Genomic DNA, 15440 nt, shown 5'->3' with positions numbered 1-15440 from the left:
CCCATTAGTCAGTTTAGTTAATGACTTTGCTTATCCTTTTAATCATGTGCAACACATAGACTGAGCTTCATTTAGTTTCAAAGTGCCTTTCAGAAGACAGAACTGAATCCTACTTACAGAAAATGTTACCTTTTCAGAGTAGGAAACATATCACATCAAAACGCATATACTTAAGGGTAGTTTTAGAAATGGTGTGTTTCTGAGTAAACAAAATGAAAATCAATACAAAGTTTAAAGACATCATGGCTTCAAAGCTTCATCTCTTCCAAACCTTCAGTTTATTTAATGAATAAGTTACTTCACAACAGTTTCAAATAATGATGTAAAAATACCCAAACAATTACACAATTTATTTCCTAATAAGATGCTGAAATTTATAAGTTTATGTGTTTAAGGTAACCATTTAAAAGTCCTTAAGGTAATTGCTAATCAAAACGTTAAAATAAGACTAAATTTTATAATTTATCACATACTAAAATCAACCCTCTCTCTCATTGTGGTGATCCTTTGTCTTATTAGAAAATTTCAAGTTGTTATAACTGCCCCAAAACCAATATATTCAAAAGAATGTGTACTAATTCACTGTAAAGTCTATGAGAAAATGAGTAATTGAGTCCTTTCTGCAGTGAAAACAACTGCTAATCAAGTTTCTGAATATGTGAGTTGAGCACAGAAAAAAATAAATCCAGCTTAATTGCATTAAATTATTTCCTGTTGTTGGTGATTATGCTAACAAAATGCCCATGACCCAAAAGGAATCAATGCTTTGATTCTGAAATCTCCCTTCTCTTTCCTGTCTTGTAGACTTCATTTCCTTCTTCTCAACTCATAGCTTCCATAATTCTAACATATTTAGTATGTGACATCTTCAGATTTTATTGTATATATTCTAATTTATAAAAATATTGTTATTATAGAAATATCTCTTAATTTTCATTCTAATTTATAATTATAAAGTCTGTGTCTACTGTGTTGGACTAATTTATGGCTTCCACTTGAAAGAGAGGAATAAATACTTTTTACTATTATTCTCCTTTATACTATAGTTAGTGTATCGATTGTCTAAAAAAAAATGGTCATCACAAATAACACTGAAATAAGCACATTTATTTATTTTCTTTGCTCATTGTGATCTACAGATGTTTTGGTATGATTAAGTCATGCAATAAATTGAATTTATTCAAACTTTCTCTTTAGAGTGTCTCTTCCAATTTACATTCTTGTTAGCAGAGTAATGGATACCATAACCAAATATCTATGCCATTGATACATCAAGAATCTGACCACTAATCTACCAGATAAAAAAATGATACATCTCTGCTCTTTCAATGACAGTCATTGCTTCATATTTTTTTTACCACTTAAAATTTTATTAACTTTTTATTAACCACTATTGTTTTTTTCTTATTACTTTTGTTACTTTTCTTCACAATACTTAGAATTTTCCTGTTGATACTTAAGTGAGAATTACCATACAAATTTGTTGAAATTTCTTTATATTACAGTTTGCAAACTATTAAGGGATATATATATATATATATATATATATATATATATATATATGTAGTGAGATAGTCCTTCTGTAGCACTGACCACACCCATTGGGGGGTGGAGCCATGGGCGGAAGTGACCTGTGGAGGGAGGTCGGAGGGGGCCAAGTAACCTGCTCTTTCTGGCGTGACTTGGACAGGAGAGGATCGGTTGAATTTCCTGGTGTTCATCTGTCTAGGTTGTAAGTTATTTCTCCCTGAATAAACATCTATTTGGCCTATTTGTTTATCCTAATCCTTATTTACCGCGATATCTGGTGTCAGAAGCGGATTTACCTGGGTTTCGTTGGGAAAGGTATGGTTTAGATGGGATATAGGTAGATTAGCCTATTTTCTTGAGAATTTGAGTAAGAATGAGATAGTATTTTACAGCTTACATTGTTGTGTATTCTTATGTGGTAAGCTATATAAAATTAAGTTTATATTTTGTTATATTGTGTTAAATCTTTCCACTTACAATGTTTTATGCACATTATTTTTTACCATATTCTATGTATGTATACTTTTCTTGTATTCAAGACATTTTGTATATTGATACAATTTGGGATATTTATCTTGGTGCCCTTTATAGTTCTACCTCTTGTCTTGACACTTATACTCTACCTCTATTTTAGGGATTTACATGTATGTATATGTAATAGTTATATTGTTTAAGTATTTGTTCCTGCTTTACTCAGGGAAGTTTTAATCAGTCTTTTTAGCTAAGTTCCCGAGTATTACAGATTATCATCACTCACATTTCCTGTACCTATGAGATTAGTCAGATATAGATGCTTAATCTTCAATCACTTCATAGACATGCAGAACATGGCATTTAAATGTTTTAATATTAGTACTCCATTGACATGAGACACTGTTGCTCCTGACAGCACCGTGCACTTTCCCGAAAATATGTTGGACACTGTTGATGCTCCTGCTGGAGTTCAATCTCGCCTCAGCTAATGGCCTGTTGGGCAAAGAATTGCCCCCACCTTGACCACTGATTTGGACATGCAGTCCTATGTGCTTACAGGAGACAAATATAGAAGACTGCTTGACCTTGCCAAGTCAGGGTAAAACAGCCATTCTACCTCCCTGCTGTTGTTGTGGTCTGTCAAGTTCTCTTGGCCTTAGCCAAATCTGGGTGTACCAACGTTGCTGTGAGACCTAGGGTCACTGTTCAGGTGGCTTGCTGTTTCTGTCCTTGCTGCACCTTTTGGAAGTTGTCCATCCGCATTCCCTGTCTACTCTAGTATTGTTAATTTCCTTCTCAGGTCTTGATGAGGTTGAAGATTAAACAACTATTATTCTCTCTTCCTAGTTAGATATATTAGGTACTAGACTTACGTTTTCCAGCTTAGGACAACTCTATTGTAAACTCCATATTGCCCTCACCCTAGGACTAGATATGTAGGTCATTTTGTTCTCGATTTTCCTTTTCTTAGAGCACACTTGCTATTCACTGTTTTGTATATAGTTTTGTATTAAGCCTAAATCTTTTCTTTAGACTAAAAGGGGAATTGTAGTGAGATAGTTCTGTAGCACTGACCACACCCATTGGGGGGGTGGAGCCTTGGGCGGAAGTGACCTGTGGAGGGAGGTCGGAGGGGGCAAGTAAGGTGCTCTTTCTGGCGTGACTCGGACAGGAGAGGATCGGGTTGAATTTCCTGGTGTTCATCTGTCTAGGTTGTAAGTTATTTCTCCCTGAATAAACATCTATTCGGCCTATTTGTTTATCCTGATCCTTATTTACCGAGATAATATATATATATATTTCACACTACCACAGCACAGCAATTACAAAAGCAGTCATAGAGAATACATCACTAAATGAGAGTGGTATTTTCTAGTAGAGAACTGTTTGCAAAATCAAGCCACTTGAAGATTTGATGTACAGGTTATAGCTTGCTTATACCTGAAGTAAGTGGTGAAATTTCTGTGATAAATGCCAGTTTTTCTTATATTTAAAAATATCAACCATCAAATCATTAGAAAAGAGAAAGGTAAGAAACTAGAATACCATGAATAATAGATTTAAAAAACTGGCAGTTAATTTCAACTCTCATTTATCCTCTCCATATATGTGTGTGTGTGTGTGTGTGTATGTGTGTGTGTGGTGTGTGACTAGAGATTCTATATGTATGCGTGAATTTTCATGTATGTGTATTGGTGCCTACATTCATGCAGCGGCAAATGCTTGCATGTTGTTTTACCTATAGAGAACAGAGGTAAACCAGCATATTATCTGTTGTATCACACCCCAGGAGCCCTCCGCTGTATTTTCAGAGACAATGACTCTCACTGGGAACTGAGGCTCACAAATTAGGCTAGGCTGGTTGACCAGTGAGCTCCTGGGATTTTCCTACTATTGTTCCTTCAAGGCAAAAGAGTACAGACAGACATGTCCCAACCTGACTTTTCTGTGGGGATTGTAAATCAATCTCAGATCCCAGTGCTTGTGCAGAAAACATATTAAAGACTAAGTTTGCTCCTCCAATCATACAGTTCCTAATATATAGTGCTTCCATTGTATGGGAAGGAAAGTCAGGTTATCACAAAATAAAATAGAATATTTTGACTAAGAATTAATTGAAATATAAATTTCAGTAGGAACAAATGTAAAAAAAAAAACTGTTGATGAGTTATCTGTGTCTGGGAACATTATCGATTGGGAATTCATGAAAAGCATGTTAGCTTTGTGGAAACTATCTTGAATTAAATAAATGTTTTTCTAAAATAATATTATAGCAGTATAAAATTTGCTTACTAACTATTTCATTGATTTAATACATTAATACTTATTTATTATGTATTATAATATAAAGTAAGTTACTATTGTCTTGTTTGAAATTCTTAGTTTTTAGCCTAACTTGCATTGTAATATTTTATTATTTTGTTCTGCTTTATTTTTTGTTTGTTTTTTATTTTTGTCTTTTAAAGACAAGGTTTTCCTGTGTAGCCCTGGCTGTCCCAAAAATTGGTCTATAGACTAGGCTGACTTGGAATGGAAAGATCTGCTTCCCGAATCCTCTAGAGGGTTGGGATTAAAGACATGCCCCACTAAGTTATTCTTAGGTTTGTTAACTTTCTGCAAGAGTATCTGAAAGGTTTCCAGGTTGTATATAAATAACCATGAGATCAACTAACTGATGGCCTGGCATGTTTTCTTAAAGCACCAGAGCAAGGAGCAAAGTTGAGTTTCTTCATCTTCACCCTATAATAATCAGACTACCAGTTTATTCTTAATAATTTGTTTTCTGCTTCTTTTTCCTGTCAGAAAGGAAAATGTGTGATAAGGCTTGAAACCAAAGTTTATGAATAAAATTTTTTTAATTTTATCAATTTAAGAAAACACCATATGGACATCCTGTACCATCACCTTTTTCTTCTAGTTGCTGATGAAAATATACCAATAACAAAAGAACGTTCAAAACTCCTTCTATTAAGAGTACACATGTGTTTCTATGATGCATGTTATTGGGGTATTTTATAATTTCTTACAAAGCACTTATTTTTACATGTTACCTTTACTTTATGAAAACTTTTATATATAGCACTTCATTTTTTTATCAGAATAAAAATTGTTAAAGACATCTCTTCTTGTGTTTTATTCCCTTCCTCTTCACAGCCTTCACCATGATATCACTTAGTCATCAATATGGTAAGATCTAAACTGGATGAAAATTTGCTATGAAACAAAGTTAAAATACTAGACAAGAAAGTTTACTTTTCCAAGTATGAAGGATACTTAAAATAGAGGCAATGGTGACTTGAGCAAAACACTTATTAAGATACCTGGGATGCTGTGGAATGTGCTCTTTGCCTTACAAAAGCTTCTCCAGTTCAGGAGGTTCTATTTATTAATTGTCAACATCAGTGTCTGTGCTACTGGTGTCTATAATGAGATTAATGACTACCTTAAATACCATCCTAGAGCATTCACCCAGTGGCTGATGGAAGCAGAAGTAGACACCCACAGCTAAACACTGAGCCAACCTCCTTGAATTCAGTTGTAGAGAGGGAGGAGTGATGAACAAAGGGGTCAAGATCATCATGCTGGGAAAACCCACAAAAACACCTGACCTAAGCATGTGGGAGCCCATGGACCCCTCTCTGCCAGCTGGGGAACTAGCATAGGACCTAGCCAGGCACCCTGAATGTGGTGGCAGTTGGAAGGCCAGGGCAGTCAATAGGACCTTTGGCAATGGAACAAATATTTATCTTTAGTGCTTGGACTTTGGGAACCCATTCCCTATGGATAGAAACTTTCTGAGTCTAGATACATGGGGGAGGGCCTAAGCTGTACCCCACATTATGTGATGGACTTTAATGATTCCCCCATGGGAGGACATCTGGTATCTAGAACAGAAATATGAATTAAACCAACAAATGATAAGGATCTAATTCATTTAGTGGAGAAATATTAATCTGTTGTAAATGAAAACCCAAGAATAATGGATGGCTGGTATTAATGTTGGAAGGCAATGCAACAAGCCAAAGTCAGCTTGATTATTGGGAGCATGTGGTCTGTGAGGTGGAAAGGCTTGCTCAAATGAAGTAGCCATAGACTTTCTTTAATTTTCCCTCCTATTCTTGAAACCCTCAATCATCTTTTAGCCACTACCTCTACTATATTGGTTCTTCTTTAATTTTTCCACAGTTTTATGAAATACCACTTCAAAAGCTATTTTCTCATATTTACTATAAAGGAATGCAGTAGAATGATTGCTTTACTTTAACATTTGTTATATACATATCTATGCATATGCTGGTAGTGAAAGTCAATTGTTATTCCCAAGTCACACATTTGTGTCATTTTTATCAGAGTTATATTTCACAGAATGATTTGGAACATCTGTCAAGTGATAATTTAAACAGTTTGCCAATTGCTCCAATCTTTAAAACATTCAAATCAAAATTTTAGCTACAAATAAAATTTAAAATTATTTTATAGATATCTGAATATTGTAAGTGTTGAGAAAGTAAGGACAGTTGTAAACAAAAGCAATGTTATTTTAATAGTTTCACAGAAAATTAAAATATCCTATAGTTTGGGTCTGGGGAGACAGCTAGTTCCTAACAGTTTCCCATGTGAAAATGCAGATCTGAGCTTGACACTGAGCATCCACATAAGTAAAAGCATGGTATGTTATCCCACTTATACTGCCATTGTTGTAGAGTGAGAAAGAGAAAGAATTCTCTGACTTACTGGCAGTCAGCTTTGTATATCCAAGTAACCATAGCCCTCAGTGAAATATATTCCCTCATTTAACATTGTGGACTAAGAACAATACCTAAGGGCAATTTCCAGTCTCTGTATGCATCTACATACACTTGAATGCACATAACCATGTTCACCTTGAATAGGTGAACAAACATTTTCACCCACACTGATAATTAGATATATTATTTGTCACAGTTGATAAAAAATATTAGCTGTATTTTCCTTGAAGAACAATGAAATTGGTAGGAAAAAGTTGTGTGATAGGAAGAACCCAGTCATGAGCACCATTGTCTTTGGAAAAATAAATAACTGGAAAAATGTGGAGAGTTAGAACAAGAAAGCCATAAAATGCACTTGTTGTATATATGTTAAATTTATGGTTGTATGTAACTGGAGAGAAGAGTTTGAATTTTGTTGAAGAAAATAAGTTTCCAACAAAGCACATGCATAGTTCCATGAAATTTTAGATGGAGAAATCGGACATCTTTAGTCATTGAGAATGAGGGATTGGCTAGCTGGGGTAGCAAACTCACAATGCAACAAGGATGTCACCTGGAAAATTAACTGACTTATAAGTTACCACAAACAAAAACACTTTGCCTATTTCCTCCTGTTCTTAAACATGCTTCAGCACTTCTGTAATGATATCATTTACCATGTTAAATAATATGTACCATTCTAAACTTAAACGTTTTATATCAGCTTCATAATCATAATGTCCTTAATCTAAATACTATTATTTTTCAGATCATGTTAATGCTGTCTGCTTTTAAATATTTCAATGTTTTAGTTCAAAATCTACCAAACAGTAAATAAGGTTACAGAGCGATGATATCTGTAAAATGACAAACATTTATGGACACATTATAATTACTAAAGGCAAAATTAATTTATAAATAAGATTATAATTGTTTCTTAGAATAATTGCAAAAGTTTAACTTATGGGATGAATATCTTTAAAATATAATGAAAATGAATACATATGTGCAGTTAAAAAACTGTTTCATTAAATCAGTTTTAAAAATCAACAATTTTATCCAAAATATATTGTTCAGAAAAGAATCACGAATGTGTGCATAAAGCTTCTTGGCACATGTCAAAGGATTCAATGATTTATTCAGCCTTCACTGATATGTTTTGATGACTCTTTGCATTTCAGTCATAACATTTTTCTAAAACCCAACTGAAATTACTTATCAAAAATTTTTAACGAAAAATTCTAAAATATTCTTTAAAAGATCTAAATCTTGTCATTATGATGGTTTCTAGAAAGATTATGAAAATGTAGAATGGAAATAATATATTTAATTTGTACATTCTATCAAATTGCTCCAATCACAATATACAAAAAAACGCCTTCAATAATCAGGAGTTTTTGGAATTGTCACAACATCATTCTTGTCCATAACCATGTTAATTACAGGGTTTAGAAATAGGGGCTGAGAAGGCCTACCTTAGGAACCTTTCTAAGGTTACTACTGGAGCCCTGTGCCACCAGCAAAAGCTGGAAATTGGCCTTGTGAAATGCTATTCCCACTTTAAATAAGGCTCCATGTGTCTTAAATGTAAGATCTCTTCAGGAGCATACTGGCTGACTCTGAACATCATTAAATGGCATAGGGTGACAGCTTTCCAATGGAGCCAGAGCCCCAACTATTCAGAGCTTCTCAGAGTAAAGTCAGTGTCTTCAAATGGCAATTTTAAGCAAATGGGCAGGCAGTGCAGGGTGTGGAAAATTGGTATTATGCACTCCCTGTGGCTTGTACCACTTAGTTGCTGAGCCGCAGAATTTAGCCTGTGTAGCGTCTGGGCGGTATTGAAGGCTGGGACTACTCCAAGGGAAATAAAGCTGATGAGGTTCACCCAAGCATCCCTTCAACTGAAACTTAGCAGTCATTTGTTGGAGTGCAGTACAAAGGCTAAGAGAAAAGTTCAACAATTGTCACAAAGCAGAGAAAGACTATATATAGGTCTTCCTTTTGTTTGATGCTGTTGTTATTCAGTAATTCTCATGTAGGCAGCTGCTAAAGAGACAAATGCCAATATGTACATTTTGTACCAAATGAGAAAGAGTTGATTGTTTAATATGAAGATATTATAGGTCTCATAAGGCATTATAAAACTGCTTATAAACTGCTTTGTGTACCATCTAAGCTCAGGTGTTCCCCTTGGGACTTGGAGATTTAATCACACAAAACCCATCTTCTTTTTTTTTTTTAAGTAAATTTACATATAAAATACCTTAGGCAAAATAATACATCAAGCCATTGCTAGCATTACTTCAGTTTTTGAATTTGACTATAAATATGCATCTTTAAATTCTACTTACTTTCAAAATGCACTACATAAAATAATGCTATAATTGACATACAAAATTTCCTCCACACCAGACCCTAGATTAGTTGGCTAAAATAAAGATTCATGTTTTCCAAGGTTATTTGCACTCATCAAGTATGGTATTCCAGGTCCACAAACAAAATGAGCATGTCTGTGTCGTGAGGGTCAGTTACAACAGACTTGGAATTCACTTGGGCTTCTTATTGCTTTGAGCATGAATGTGATGTTTAGCCAATGCATGAAACACAATAACAAAGAGTATTGATTTGTAACTATGGGGTGAAAGACTATCAGGACCATTTGGTCTAGCTTGCCAGGACTGTATATTGATACCAATGAGATTGATGATTTGCACCTGGTTTCGGTGAGTCCCTAGAGAATTTTGATGTTATAACTGGCTAACCAGCAGAAACATGTGGCTTAGCCAGCTAAATATTAGTCTCTAGCCAAAATATCATTCTGGGCCCCCAGTTTCAAGATGTGCCATGCATATATTATTGATTTCTAATCCATGAAAATAAAATACACTATTTCATGATGCTTAGAAATAAACTGATTATAGTAAGGCTCACAGCTGATGTCTGTAAAGCCTTCATCACAAGTGGTCTTTGGTCATAAAACATGTGCATATTTAAATTTTATCATTAATATGTTACATACATTTTTCTAATATATTGCATATCTGTAAATATTTTCATTATATGTTCTTAACATTCTTCCCCAACCAGTCCCTTCTTAAGAGTATAGCGGCAGTAGCAGGGTCAACAAACTTCTCAGTAACATGGATATTAACTAACTCTAGAGTAAGCCTGATTAAATTACCATACAGACTTGTTGCAAAACACTGAGGGGGCAAAATCCCTTATGTGTGTCAGCAAAGTGGCAGGTATACTACAGTAGGTCACTATTTTCTTACTACATTCTCCATAGGGCTGAGCTTCTTCTCTTCTGATGCAATTGACCAACTTGTTTTCATTGTCATTTCAGAATAGAGAACCCTGAAAGCTGCCACCCAAATTATCCCAGGTTTGGGTGGCTGCCTTATGTTTTTTGCAACATGTCACTTTGAAACTGGTCATTTCTTTTATCATGTTCAATAGGTCAGTATCTGCTCTGCCTGCAAATACCTATGACTTAATCTGCATCCAATTACCAGAGCCACTGTTTTAAAAGCCCCACTTACTTAAAGAAACAAACAAAAAGAACCACTCCTGTTCCAGTTGGTGGCATAACCAAATGGAGTAAGTCATGATGATTCCTAGGACTGGACTATGAACTAACATGGCATAGAAGACTAAATCAAACCATCAAATCATTTCCTTTCCCAAGAAGGCTATAACAAATCCAGTAGAAATTAATATAATATGAGATGATTCTGAAAAGACATACATGTAATCATAAGATAAAAATGTTCATATATTTTGAATTAATCGTTGTGCACATATGAGAAAATGAGAATCTTGGGAACCATCGTGGAGCCTGCTACCAACAGATGTAACAGACAATATTGTATAAAACCACAGGCCTCATTTCTCAGTCCAAATGATGTACCCAAGGAGTTATAACCATGTAAATCACATCTTCCACAATGTGCTATTCAGAAGGGCTATCACTGAAATTAAATTCAACCACAGATGAAGCACAACCTCTAATGAAATCATCTGAGAAATACAGATTTTCATTTTCTGTTTCTGTATACATTTCCATCTCCAATAGGATGAATTAGTAGATGCAGAAAACTTACCATGAATATCATACAGGGTGACACCCACTTACCTTTACCCCCCAATGATACATGGTAGTATTTTTTATATTTCAAAATATGGCACTAGCAGTTTCTTTCCCCAAATTGGACACATCTTGCATTGGACATAGAATACTATCTAACAACAAATACAATTGGAGCACTTTGTATTTCTTCTCAATAACTACCATTGTAATATAATAGTCAAGACTATGCAGATATAAGTTGAGAGCAATAAGGGAGATAGAGATATTGGACTAAATGCACTCTGGATAACACCTAGAAAACTCAAGGGCCCAGTAGTCCTGATAGTTCTTTGCTCTATTATTGATAAAACAACTTAAACTATGATTTGTAAGACACACATCCTACAAGAATTAATTTATGAATCACATCACCAGATAACAAAAAGTAGGAATATATATTTGTGGAAGTAAGTTTAATTTATGATGAGTTCGGGAAGAGAAAATGACACTGGCCCTATTAGACAGGGATGTTGTTTATCCTTCCCCTAAACTTCCTCCAGAAATGGAGCAGATCAAGAAAATGGTGAACTAATTTTAGAAATTATGTAATACTAATAAAGCATGAATCACAAATGGTAGAATATTATGGTCACCACCAGAAGACTCTCTCCACTCTGGAGCACACAGGCTCCAATTACCATAATTTTATTCCTATGTGTCTATTTATTTATAGGTAAAAAATGTTTCTTTAGGTTTGCTATTTCCCCTGTGAAGGAACAAATCAGTAGTACTAGCCAAGAACAAGTTTTCAAAATTCAGAGTCCTTTTAATAGGCAAGAGCTCATTTGGATGAATGAACTTTTCTTAGAAAACAATGTTCTAGTCTAAGAACTTTACCAATGCATTAGAGTGTATGATAGGTGTTCCCATTTTGGGTTTCAGTTTGACTCCTGGAGTTCCAAACTTGCCTTCTTTTTCACTCAATAAATCTGTTTAAAACTCAAACAGTAACTTGTTTCTTAAATAATGACAACACTGGAGAAATGAACTTTCTTGCATTAATTAACTTCCTTGTCACTGTGACTAAATATTGGACAAAAATAGCTTGAAAAAGGAAGGGTACCATTGAGAGAGACTAGTCAATTGTTATTGTCTGTGTTTTGAGCAGAACAGCATGAGGGTCAAATAATGTAGTCCGGATAAGGTGTACACCTCATTGCAGAAGGGTAGGCAGAGTACTGAAGAGACCCTTTCCAAGAGTAATACATCCCTGAGGATCTGTCCCCAGTTGCCTAGTTCCTCAAGCTACTACTACTTCCTAAAGTTTCCCCCCACTGCTCCCTAAATAACACTGCTACCTGGGGACCAAGCATTCAGAATACGACCTCATTGAAGATATTTCATACATAGTTCTTAATATTCTCCATTACAAAATGATACTACCAGGAAATGGCAACATGGTGCAGACAGAGCCAGTATAACAGTTGTTGGGAGAAAACCCACAGGAAGCCCAGACAGAGTTGCTAATGGTACCAACTTAAAGAACAACACCTAGAATATAAGCAGATATGCACACACATTCCACTTGGTAAAACATCCAGCTCAAGTGTTCTCCAGATCTTTAAATTATCTAGTCAAATGCTATTCCAAGTAGTGTGTTCCTACCTTCCCTTCTCTTGTGCTGCTGATTGTGGGTACAACTCAAACCCTCCCATTGTTAGGGAAGTTGCATTATATTTTTACCTAAGTAATGGTTATGCTCTCTTTTATTAGAACTACTCACTCCACAGATATTTAAAAATACTTTATAGATGTCTGTATTCTTTGATCAAATTGATTTGTATTTATTGTGTTAAATACTTGGATTAATGTGCTTTTAAAATTTAACTGTTTTGATTTTATACTTGGCAACACTTTATAAAGTTGTTCTGAGTTCTGAAGACATTTGAAATTTTAATATTGTTTTCCTGGGAGTTATTGAAATTCTCCAACTCTGAGCTCCCCAGAAACTATTTCTATTACTGAAATATTCTGAGACAGCAACTTGTTACTTTTATTTCTGTTTCAATGGAGATACATTAACTATTACTGATTCTATATCTTTCAATCTTTATCTTATGATCATTTTGATGAACCGTATTTCATGGTACATTCTGATAATATGTAAAGGGGAAAGTTATGGGATTTGAAAGTCCAAAGTTGAAGACAATTTGAATATAATATAAGATTCAGTTTGGAATGAGTGTTGTGGCAAATTCTTTTAATTCCAACACTTTGGAGTCAGAAGCAGGAAACTCTCTGTGAGTTTAAGACCAGCCTGGTCTACACAGAAAATTCCAGAACAGCCAGAGCTATAGTAAGACTCTGTCTCTGGAAATCTACAACCACAACAAAACAAAATAAAAAAAAAAAAAACAAAAACAAAAACAAAAACAAAACAACCACAAAAAAGAAACAAAGAAAACACTAGTTGGAAAAATCTTTCACATCAAACATATAAAACATTATCTATAATCTTTTAAATATTGTTGTTCTTGTTAAGAATTTTGGTGTAAAACTGATTTTCAGTCTATTATCAGAGAGGTCATGGACAAATCAAGAAAACTCACAGAATCAATTAACCTGGGCTCATCTGGACTCAATGTAACTGAGCCAACAACCAAGGAGCTTCCATGGGTTCAACCTAGGCATGATGGGGGAAGTTTATCTGTATCCTGTGGATATATGTTTCTCTTATTGGTTGATGAACAAAACTGTTTCAGCTAATGGATAGGCAGGATGTAGCTTATAGGTGGGGATACAAACAGAAGAGTAAGCTGAAAAGAGGAACTCAGGGAGATGCCTTGTAGCTACCAGGAAGGCAGGACACTTCGCCATTCTCTAGTAAGCCAAGGCCACATGGACCTACACAGATTTCTAGAAATGGGTTAATAATTAAGAGAGACCTAGACAATAAGAAGCCCGAGTCATTAGCCAAACAGTTTATAATTAAATTAGATTATGTGTGTATATTTGGGACTAAATGACTGTGGGACTGGTAGGGACAGAAACTTGAGTCTAAATGGGTCCTCTGCATATATGTCACAGTTGTGTAGCCTGTTTTCTCAGAGAACTCCTGACAGTGTAAAAAAGGGCTTTTACTGCCATTTGGGACCCTGCCATTTAGGATACTGTTTTGCTTAGTCTTACGGCAACTTTTTATGCCATGTTTAGTTGATACTCATGCTAGACCTACCCTTTTCCAAATAGAAATGGAGGCAAGGAATGGGGAGTGAGGATAGAGGGGGAATGGGGATCAGGTACTGGGAGAAGAAGTGGAAGGGGTAACTGAGGCCTGAATGTCAATAATAAAAAAATTTATTGAAAACAACAGAACATTAAACATCATTGTTGTTTGATAAGAATTTTATTGTAAGACTGATTCTTAGTCTATTATTATGTTTTAAAAAAGTTATGCATTTTGTCCAATTTTATTTTATATGTATAGTTTGTCTACCTGTATTTGCACCACATGAGTCTGTGATCCCTGTGGAGTCCAGAAGAGGGTGCTGTAACTTCTAAAACTGGAGTGACAGAGTGTTCTGAGCCACCTCACAGATCCTGAGAAGACAGGAACAAAAACTGACCCTACTGCAACAGGAGTATGGGATCTGAACCACATTGCTACTGCCATTTTTTAACCACAGGGAGACAATAGGTCATTTTTCAGACTGTGATACTTGGTTAATGACACAATATTTTAAAATTTTCTAAGATATAAAATCAGGTTTTTTTGAGAATCACATTGCTTTGTTTTAATGGTATTTCCATAACCACCTCCTTGTCTGTCTATGTGAACTAGCAAAGAATTTATAACTTGTTTTAATTTGTAATAAAATTTTTGTGACATAATATCAAAATTATTCCAGATGACACAGTACTTAAGTTGTAAGTTATTTATAAATTCAATACTATGTTATAAACAAAAACGAATGTGGTAAGTTAATGTTGTTTCATCTGTAGAATATCCGATAGATCTCTATAAAAATGTAAACACATTATTAGCTTAGCATGATATCGCTGAACAGAAATGAAAAATTTTATATTTGTTTCAAATATGAAAGAGGTGTAAGAGAAATGTAAAATATTTCTATTGTCACTCACAAACAAATTCTTAGGTATATAAAACTATTTTTCTTTATCTCTATAGTTTCAATGTCAGCTTTTTTTTTCATAATAAGTAAGTGTTGAGAAAAGAGAGCTTGAAATTTTAAACTTTGCTTTCCATTTTCCCGGTACAAGCAATGCTAATTGCCTTTCCGAGGCAAATGTTAAGCTTATATTAGATTTTGATCATTATGGAGCCTACAGAAACACTGACCTTGAACAATTTACTTCAGCGTCTCTGGCATATAGATATAACACAGAGCAGATGGGATGTGATAATTTCCTACTTGTAGTTAAATACTGTGAAAAAGGTTGTAGTACTTGAGAATGATTTCATCCATATTTACATCGCATCTGCTGTGCATGTTTAGAAGTAGTTCAGTAAATTTGTATAGTTTTAGGATTTTCTAAATGGGTACACATAAATTGACCTACTGTACTTTAAGCAATGGCATAGTTGTAATAAAAAGCTTAGCTAGTTAAAAAGAAAAAAA

Source organism: Phodopus roborovskii, unplaced genomic scaffold (genome assembly GCF_943737965.1).
Source record: "Phodopus roborovskii unplaced genomic scaffold, PHOROB, whole genome shotgun sequence".
NCBI classification, from domain to species: Eukaryota; Metazoa; Chordata; class Mammalia; order Rodentia; family Cricetidae; genus Phodopus; species Phodopus roborovskii.
This window is presented reverse-complemented; position numbering follows the sequence as displayed.